The sequence below is a fragment of the Brachycentrus maculatus genome, unplaced genomic scaffold, assembly GCF_059751285.1.
Source record: "Brachycentrus maculatus isolate JH-2025_06_01 unplaced genomic scaffold, ASM5975128v1 h1tg000114l, whole genome shotgun sequence".
In the NCBI taxonomy this organism is placed as follows: Eukaryota; Metazoa; Arthropoda; class Insecta; order Trichoptera; family Brachycentridae; genus Brachycentrus; species Brachycentrus maculatus.
The window spans coordinates 488,501-498,264 of record NW_028280867.1 but is presented as its reverse complement, the minus strand read 5'-3'; positions in this window follow the sequence as shown (position 1 = coordinate 498,264).

Here is a 9,764-nt window from a genome sequence, read left to right as displayed (position 1 = left end):
AATCCAACGACAAGTTTTGCCTAGATTATTGTTACATGGATTCCTCGTCGTCGAAGAACTACTGCCGGCTTCAGATGCAACATCCAATAACTCCAAATTTGTAAATGGATATATATATTTATATATATATATATATATATATATATATATATATATATATATATATATATATATATATATATTTATATATATATATATATATATATATATATATATATATATATATATATATATATATATATATATATATATATATATATATATAAAATTATATTTTCCATACACATGTATACAGATTTTTTTATTCTTCTTCATCTATGTATATACTCAAATACGGCCATACTGCTCACTCCTTTCAAGAACGTCATAAATAAAAAAAAACTTGATTTTTCAGGAGAACGTTTTTAAAACACATTCGTTTAATTGGGCTACGTTTAAAATAAACGATAATTTATTCAAAATAGACCATTTTGTAACACTATCTTATCATAATTCGTTCATTCCTAATTTAAGTTTTTCTCGGTAAATACCACTAATAATAATAATAATTAAACCCTTATCAGCACCCCAATGGTGCATAGGGCACTATGTCATATAAACGCAGTGTTATCTTGATCGTTTATACATGAAGGAAAGGTGATCAGCCCTCCGCTTCAGGTACCAGTCCATGGTAATATTGAATAAATATTACAGTGAAAAAATCACTTATATTTATTTTACCCCCCTTGGGAATCGAACCCGGGACCTCCAGAACGGTAGCCGAGCGTGCTGACCATTACACTACGGAGGCGGACATATGAACAAAAGTATATATAATAATATATAATATATAATAATATATAATATATTATCTTAGTTACATATGAACAATACATCAAAAAATTGCAAATTAAAACAATTTGAATTAAAATAAATACGTATTTATACAGTTTTATTTACTCAGTTGGTTAAATAGTTGATTGACTAAAAGGAAGAGTCAAGTTGAGAAGGCCTTAGAAACTATTTAGAATTTTAGACTTGTATCGAAAAAGAAATATTTTAAATGTTTCCTTAGTATTTTGAAAAAATTAAAGATGAATTCAGTCGAAATACGATCACACTACAGACAAATGTACGGCAATACAATTTTGGATAGATATATGAATGGTGATATATCGCTCCCTCGTTTCAACAACGTCATATATCAAAAAACATCAATTTTCAGTTGTGCATGTTTTCGGAATGCCCAGAAAATGTGCTATATTCCAGTAATTTTTAACTTAATATTTACCCGCTACAGGGCAAAAAGTGTTGTTTTTTTTGTATTTTGAAGAAATGTATTGTTTTATTATTTTTTTAAATAAAGTAAATATTTTTCAAATGGAGAAAAACATTGAGGTTTTACCTAAAAAGATCTGTTGCACAGTAAAAAGTTCAATAGGTGGCTTGTTATTTATTTTTAATACATTTTATTATATTTTTAAACTTTAAAAACGATCTCCTGAAAAATCAAGTTTTTTGATATATGACGTTGTTGAAAGGAGTGCGCGATATGAGTTCACGCATTCGTGGAAGCCTGGCTGTAACAGGCATCAATAGTAAGGTAGAGGAAAGGCAATTGGAGGTGGTATGGGCACATAGGACGCAGAGAACCTGATCATATTGTGAACCAGGCAATCGCTATTGATCTTCCTCGAAAGGCATGTAGAGGAAGACCAAATAATTCATGGATGCTGCAGAAAGATAACATGATTCGAAGGCATGGCCTAGGTGATGTTGTATATGATAGAAGGACCTATAGCCTGAGGACGAGGAGAGCTGACTCCGTCCGTCTTTAAAGACGATAAGTTGGGATGGAGTGAAGAAGAAGAAGAATGGTGATATAAGGTAAAGGCAATGTGTTCTTATCATACATGTGTATTTGCACAAATATCTCCTACTATTTTAGTAGGCCATAGTGACCCGTTATCAAAAATGGGATTGTAGTTTTGGTAGAGTTTGTTCGAACCCGGAAACTCTGACTTCGAGCCACGACAGTAACCACGGAACCACAACTCCACATTATCCTTATGCAACGTAAGCATGAAGTTTGTAAAAGGAGGATGAATAAAGATTGAATGCAGTCGAAATGTGATCACTCAAATAAATTTGCGGCAAAACGATGTATGATAGATGCTCGAATGGCGAAATAAGGAAATAATGAAAGACCGAGATAAACATGATCCATGGGGGCTTATGAAACAGAGCTTATGTCCGGTCATAGGCAGTTAGGTGATCACTTTACAAAAATGCAATATGCACCGTTCTATCCATGATTGATAACCACACTACTCAATGTTTTTGTGAACTCCTATATATATAAGTATCATTAGTCTCATGATGCTGTACGTGTAAGTTCAGTAAAGCCATCTACGGTTGGAAAAGGAAAGATTTTATTTAGCAGAGACCTTTTTTTTTAGTTATATGCAAGATCCCAACCTGTAAATACCATGACTTCCATATTTTCCTTTGGGTGACTAAAAACCACATAACTAAAATTTCGAAAATCTGTATATATGCTCAATTAAATTACTAATTTATATCTAGTTTTTTTAATCTATGTTTATCTTATCTTTTTTTTAACTATGTAAAAATTCGATCGTTTCTATTTAGACATTTTCTTCTTCTTCTGTGCGTGTGATGTCAGTGTCTAGTCGACTATCACTTGAGAGTAATTGTCCTTGTCTCGGGCAGCTCTAGACAGTCCTGATCCCCGTCCAACCTGGTATATTCCGGAGCCAGGAGATCTGCCTTCTGCCCACACCTCGTGGATCCTCTATTTTCAATAATAGAAATGTATTTTATTATATTTTTATTACAATATGGTTTACAGGAGTCATTTACATGGTTTACGATCTGATATAAGCGATCACTTTATACACTATGAAATATTCACCGTTTTACTGACGATTGAAAATAGCATTATTAAAATTTCGGAAAACTGTACATATGCCATAGTTAAATTACTTTTCCTCTAAGCCAAGTTTTTTTTTATTAAGTTAAAATCGATTGTTTTAAGATTTTTTTACAAGACTCATATACAGGGCTTACGATCTGGTTAAAATAGATATTTTAAAATAGATAGGTTGGAAGATATTGCTTTTTAGTAATAATTTATTTTCTGTACATGAAGTTTAAATAAATAAATAAATAAAATAACATTGCCAAATATTTTATTTATTGTTTCGGCATTAACTTTGTGGTAAGACATGTTACAATGATTAAAGAAAACACTTGTTTTATACCACTTGAGTTTTATTAAAGACTACTAGTTTCAGAAGCTAAACTTCCATCATTCAGGTCTGTAAAATAACTGTATAAAAATGTTACTATACAGACCTGAATGATGGAAGTTTAACTTCTGAAACATGTAGTCTATAATAAAACTCAAGTGGTAAAAAACAAGTGTTTTCCTTAATTATTGTAACATTGGTAATTACTAAGTGCAGCTGTCAAAAAGCATGATATATAATGAATAGTTTCTGCAAAGATTTTACAGGACATATACAGAGATTACGACCTAGTTTTAATAGATTGTATCTACCAAAAAATTCACAGGTCTTTTATACAGGGCTTACAAACTTATTAAAATATATTGTTCCTAGTAATATTTTTATAAGTCTTGTTAACAAAGCTTACGACCTGGTCAAAATCGATTGTTCCTACAAAGATTTTTACAGGACTCAAATACAGGGCAAAAAACTCGTTTAAAGTAGATTTTTCTACTTAAAAAAATTACAGGACTCGTTTACAACGCTTACTATGGGCTATTTTAGTGGTCCTAGATATATATATATATTTGGTACTTTGTACATGTACTTTGGAGTTATGTTAGATTGTACTCAGAGCGTATATTAAAGATGTTAGTCAGTTTATACTAAATGTTGATTCGTGCCAAGTTATAGGCGATTCAAGGTGAAATTAATAAAATTATTACTGAGACATAAGGAATATATTCATAAGGAAATATTCCGGTAATAATCAATTTGATATAATTTAAGTATGTATAATAACTGTTGATATTATATATATATATATATATATATATATATATATATATATATTTATATATATATATATATATATATATATATATATATATATATATATATATATATATATATATATATATATCCGTAGTGTAATGTATATATATATGTCCGCCTCCGTAGTGTAATGGTCAGCACGCTCGGCTACCGTTCTGGAGGTCCCGGGTTCGATTCCCAAGGGGGGTAAAATAAATATAAGTAATTTTTTCACTGTAATATTTATTCAATATTACCATGGACTGGTACCTGAAGCGGAGGGCTGATCACCTTTCCTTCATGTGTAAAACGATCATGATAACACTGCGTATATAAGACACAGTGCCCTATGCACCATTGGGGTGCGGATAAAGGTTTGCAAGTAATACAAAAAAAATAGATAGATAATACCACAAAGTGACTGCCGAATCAATTAATGAAATCGTTTAATTTCTTTCGATTTTAATAATGTAAACACGACTAGTTTCGAGAACTACAGCTCATCAACCAACGGGTGAAAATACAAATTGTAATTTTTTAAGTGTGTATTTTTGAAGAAGAAGGCCTAAACCATATATTCTTTATTTGCCCGATAAATTACCAAAAGCTAACATTTTTTTAAACTCCGGCCCCGCTCATTCCTCTCCCTAAATGGCCAACTAATCCTAGCGAGCAGGAACCCAAATATGTACATACAATCTTTTACCTACTTTTTAAAAATTAAACTATTTTTATTTATAGTTAAATAATAAGTTTAACGTAATTTATAATTAAATAATATTATTTAATTATGTTGCCATTGGCAAAAGTCATAAATTTTCATATTTTTTTTGCTTAGTAAATATCACTATTTCTTCAAATCTACTGTGACACGTGTTTCGATACATTCCGCATCATTTTCAAACACCTAATGCGGAATACATCGAAACAAGTGTCACAGTAGATTTTAAGAAATAGTGGTATTTACTAAGCATTTTTTTTTATTAAAAATTGATAGGTTTTACCACAAAGTGACTGCCGAATCAATTAATGAAAAAGTTATAAATTCTATATGCAATGCCACTCTTTAATAAAAATTTAATTAAAAAAAGCATGCATTTTCACTTGTTGATGATGAGAACACCTCGAAACATCTCGAAACTAGTTGTGTCTGCATTAATAAACTCAGTTTTTCACAACAATTTTTTCACCAGTTTTTTCACGTATTTAATCATCATTATATCCTCAAAGTCAATGCTCAGTCAACAAATAACACAAATTGAGTTTTTATTTGCTTACAATTAAGTCTTTGATTGACAAACATAAAAAGGTTTTAATTAAATTAAAAAACGAAATGCTGAAAAAATGTCCCATTTAGAAACTATTTCCCGAATCTGTTTTATTTGTCTTAATTGATTTTTTTTAACACGGAAATTCAAGTAAATGAACAAATTGATGACATTTTTAAGTTCTTGATTTCCACAAAAAAAAATATTGTTAAAACCTTGATTTAGGTACTTAAAAAAAATCTATTTGAAAATTTAGAAGTTAATAGGTAGATACACGCTTTAATTGACATCTTCATTAGCATGTCGCTCGCTCCTTTCAACAACGTCATAAATCAAAATTCATCAATTTTCAGTTGTGCATGTTTTCGGAATGCTCAGAAAATGAACTATATCCCAGCAAAAGAGTCATATTTTTAACTTAATATTTACCCGCTATAGGGCAGAAAATGTTGTTTTTGCATTTTGAAGAAAAGTTATTTTTTAATTATTTTTTTAAATAAACTAAATATTTTTTAAATGGAGAAACAACCTTCAAGTATTATCCAAAAAAATCTGTTGCATAGCAAAAACCAGCTACAGGGCAGAACGTGTTGTTTTTGCATTTTGAAGAAAAGGTATTGTTTAATTATTTTTTTTAAATGTACTAAATATTTTTCAAATGGATTGAAAATCTTCAGGTTTTTCCTAAAAACATCTGTAGCGCAGTAAAAAGTTCAATAAATGGCTTGATATTTATTTTTAATACATTGTTTTATATTTTTAAACTTTAAAAACGTTCTCCTGAAAAATCATGTTTTTTTTATTTATGACGTTCTTGAAAGGAGTGGGCGATTTGTGTTCTCAGCGCTTTATTTTGTAGAAATAAGCACGATTTTTTTAGTTGTCTTAATTTCTAAAGAGATGAATGTAGATCTAGGTAAAAAATAAAAGAAATTGGGAATTTTGTGAACAGGTAGACGATTTCTTATATTCTAGTTATCACAGAATTTAATTCGACATCGAAATCTTCTAGTACACAACCATGATACACGATTTACACACAACGAAGGTTTGAAATAAAGGAATGGGTAAATGATCATGAGTTAATTCTATGAAAATTGTAAAGTAGTTTATATTCCTAATTTTTCTCTCTTTTTTGTGTATATTAAGTTAAAATGGTTAAAAACAATAAAAAAATGTATGCCAAAAGAACTCCACCAACAAGACACACGAGGTGGCTTAGTGAATTTAAAAAAAAATGATAAAAATGTATACAATTTATATAATAAATAAAAAAATAAGAGCTTTATATCAAGATTATACAATATATCTCAACAGAGACGCTCGCAAAATCTCCATTACATTCGAAACCTAGTTCTGGTTTAGGACAGCCGAACGCTAAATAATATGGGCAGTAGCGTTTCGGAAACATCACGTACGTCTTCTATCGAGTTCAATGCTTCGAGACTGCGTCCATCTCGGCCGCAGTCGTGCGGTGAGGCTCGTGACATTGGATAATAAGGTCACCGGTTCGCTCTCGGTGAAGAGAAAGCGAATTGTCTTTGTGCCAATACGATAAGGTGGACATTTGAAACAAATTTGCTTAATGTTACATAAAACGCCTCTTCACATTTATGTAATACATTTGGTTACAATATTGAGTTATTCTTATACATATCGTTATACAGGAGAAAGTGACCAAGTGCAATTTTTACAAAATAGTGATCATTGACTATTTGATATCTTACTAGCTTAATATTGTATTATTTTTTGACATCTCATCAAAGATGAAGAAGAATATGGAAGTCTGGGCATTTACGGGGCTGACGACCGACATAGGATGGTTTAAGTGATCACTTTACACACGTGTAACATTCACCAATTCTACCCATTATTGACAACCACACTACTCAAATTCTTGGAAGTTCCATATATATGAACCAATTTAGAAACCTTGTTCTTGAATCACTAGAACTTCACTAGAGACATCTATTAGTGAGATGTAAAGAAGCTTTTTTACTAAGCAGAAACTCTTATATTAGTTTGTGAGATCCGAATCCTGGATTATATTCACACACATGACAAACGCCAGAAAATACCATTTTCATTTTTATTATTAAGCTTATAATTTGACCAGATAATTTATTTACAACATTTTGAGTGTGTCCAAATCTTGTTCACAAAATCTGGATTATCTCCAATTACAGGAGTTATTTTCATATTATTTTTTGACATCTCATCAAAGATGAAGAAGAATATGGAAGTCTGGGCATTTACGGGGCTATTGATATGATATGATATTGTATATGATAGAAGGACCTACAACCTGAGGACTAGGACAGCTGAGCCCAACAGTCTACAAAGACGATAAGTTGAGAGAGAGCCAGGAAGAAGAAAACAATATATTTCATGAAAGTTTCTGCTAATAAAAAACACGCTAATTTCAACCGAACACGAAATAATGTGCAGTAAAATTGAAGCATAAATTCATTCATTCACACCCTCATCCACATCCGATGGTGCATAGGTCACTACATCATATAAGCGCAGTGTTATCTTGATCGCCAACACATGAAGGAAGAGTGATCAGCCCTCCGCTTTATTTACCAGTCAAGGGTAATATTGTATAAATAATAAAGTGAAAAAACCGCAAAGGGTAGTTTAAGATAATATTGTATTAATTACATAAGAACGGTAGTATAAGATAATATTAATAACAGAAGATTAATAACTTTAGAAAATATAGAAAAAAAAATGTATCCTTAGCATTTTATGAAATTGGCGCTACATTAATTATCAAATCATTACTATTATATCGCTCACTCCTTTCAAGAACGTCATAAATAAAAAATCGTCAATTTTCAGTTGTGCATGTTTTCGGAATGCCCAGAAAATGTACTATATCCCAGCAAAAGCGGCATATTTAAAACTTAATATTTACCCGCTGCAGGGCAGAAAGTGTGTTTTTGCATTTTAAGAAAAGATATTATTTAATTATTTTTTTTATTTACTAAATATTTTTCAAATGGAAAAAAAACATTCATGTTTTACCTAAAAAGATTCGTTGCACAATAAAAAGTTCAATAAGTGGCTTGATATTATTTTTAATACATTGTTTTATATTATTAAACTTTAAAAATGTTCTCCAAAAAAATCAAGTTTTTTGATTTATGACGTTCTTGAAAGGAGTGAGCGATATGTTGTCTTAAGGCGAGTAAAAGGTGAAAAAAACGTATATTTGAAAATAAGAAAAATATTATTAACCTTTTTTAAATGTGATTTTGAACGTGGTTCAGTGGATATAACGCTACGGTGCCAGAAATAGAAAATAACACAAATATTGTAATTATGAGTGTAAATAATACTTTACAACTCGACATAACTAACAAATGAGTCTTGTAGACGAAAAAATTAACGCCAAAAATTAATCTCCAACTGAAAATTGTAAAATTTTTATTTATGACGTTCTTGAAAGGAGTGAGCGATTTATAGAACTTCCAAGAATTTGACTAGTGTGGTTGTCAATAATGGGTAGAATTGGTGAACGTTACACGTGTGTAACATTCACCAATTTTACCTACTTCTAACATCTTTGATGAGATGTCAAAAATGATGTGAATTTTAGTTCTAGCTGGCTTTTCATGTTGCCGTTATGTAACACGATTTTTGCGGTTCCGACATTATACGCTGGACGTGTTGTTATGTTGTTTAAATTTGTTCAGAGTTAGATCATCGTAAAAAATGAAGGATTTCGCATCTCTCGGGACTGCGACTGAGTTATGTTCTCCGAGTAGAATGACCTCGCCGGAGTATGTAATTAACTTCGTATCGGTCAGAGCAACTTCCCGGTTCTACGATTTCCATTCAAATTAATATTTATAGACTCATTGTGCCCTTTGGTTAGGTTAGGCTTTTTTATATCTGTTATTTGCCTTAGAAAATTTACCTTACATATCACGTAGGAGGATTTACAGCATTTTTAGTTTATATGTAGCCCACTCCTTTCAACAACGTCATTTATCAAAAAACTTGATTTGATTTTCTACCGTTTCTCATGTATGTACGTTTCTCATATAAAATCCAGGATTCGGACCTCACATGCAAATAAAAGATTTTCTGCTCAATAAAAAGCTTTTTTCACCTCAGTATAGATGTCTCTAGTGAAATTCTACTACATTCAAGCAATATATTTCGAATTTTAACAATTTATATAGAAGTTCCAAGAATTTGAGTAGTGTGGTTGTCAATCATGGGTAGAATTGGTGAATTTTACGCGTGTGTAAAGTGATTGAGTTGAACTAACCCATGTCGGACGTAACCCCCGTAAATGCTAAGCCTTCTATATTCTTCTTCATCTGTATTGTGATTTTTAAAAAAATAATAATATATTGAATAATATTAAAAATACCTAAAAAGACCTATCTGATTTTGAAACCCACCTTATTACATCATCCAAAACTTTTAAATTATAGTG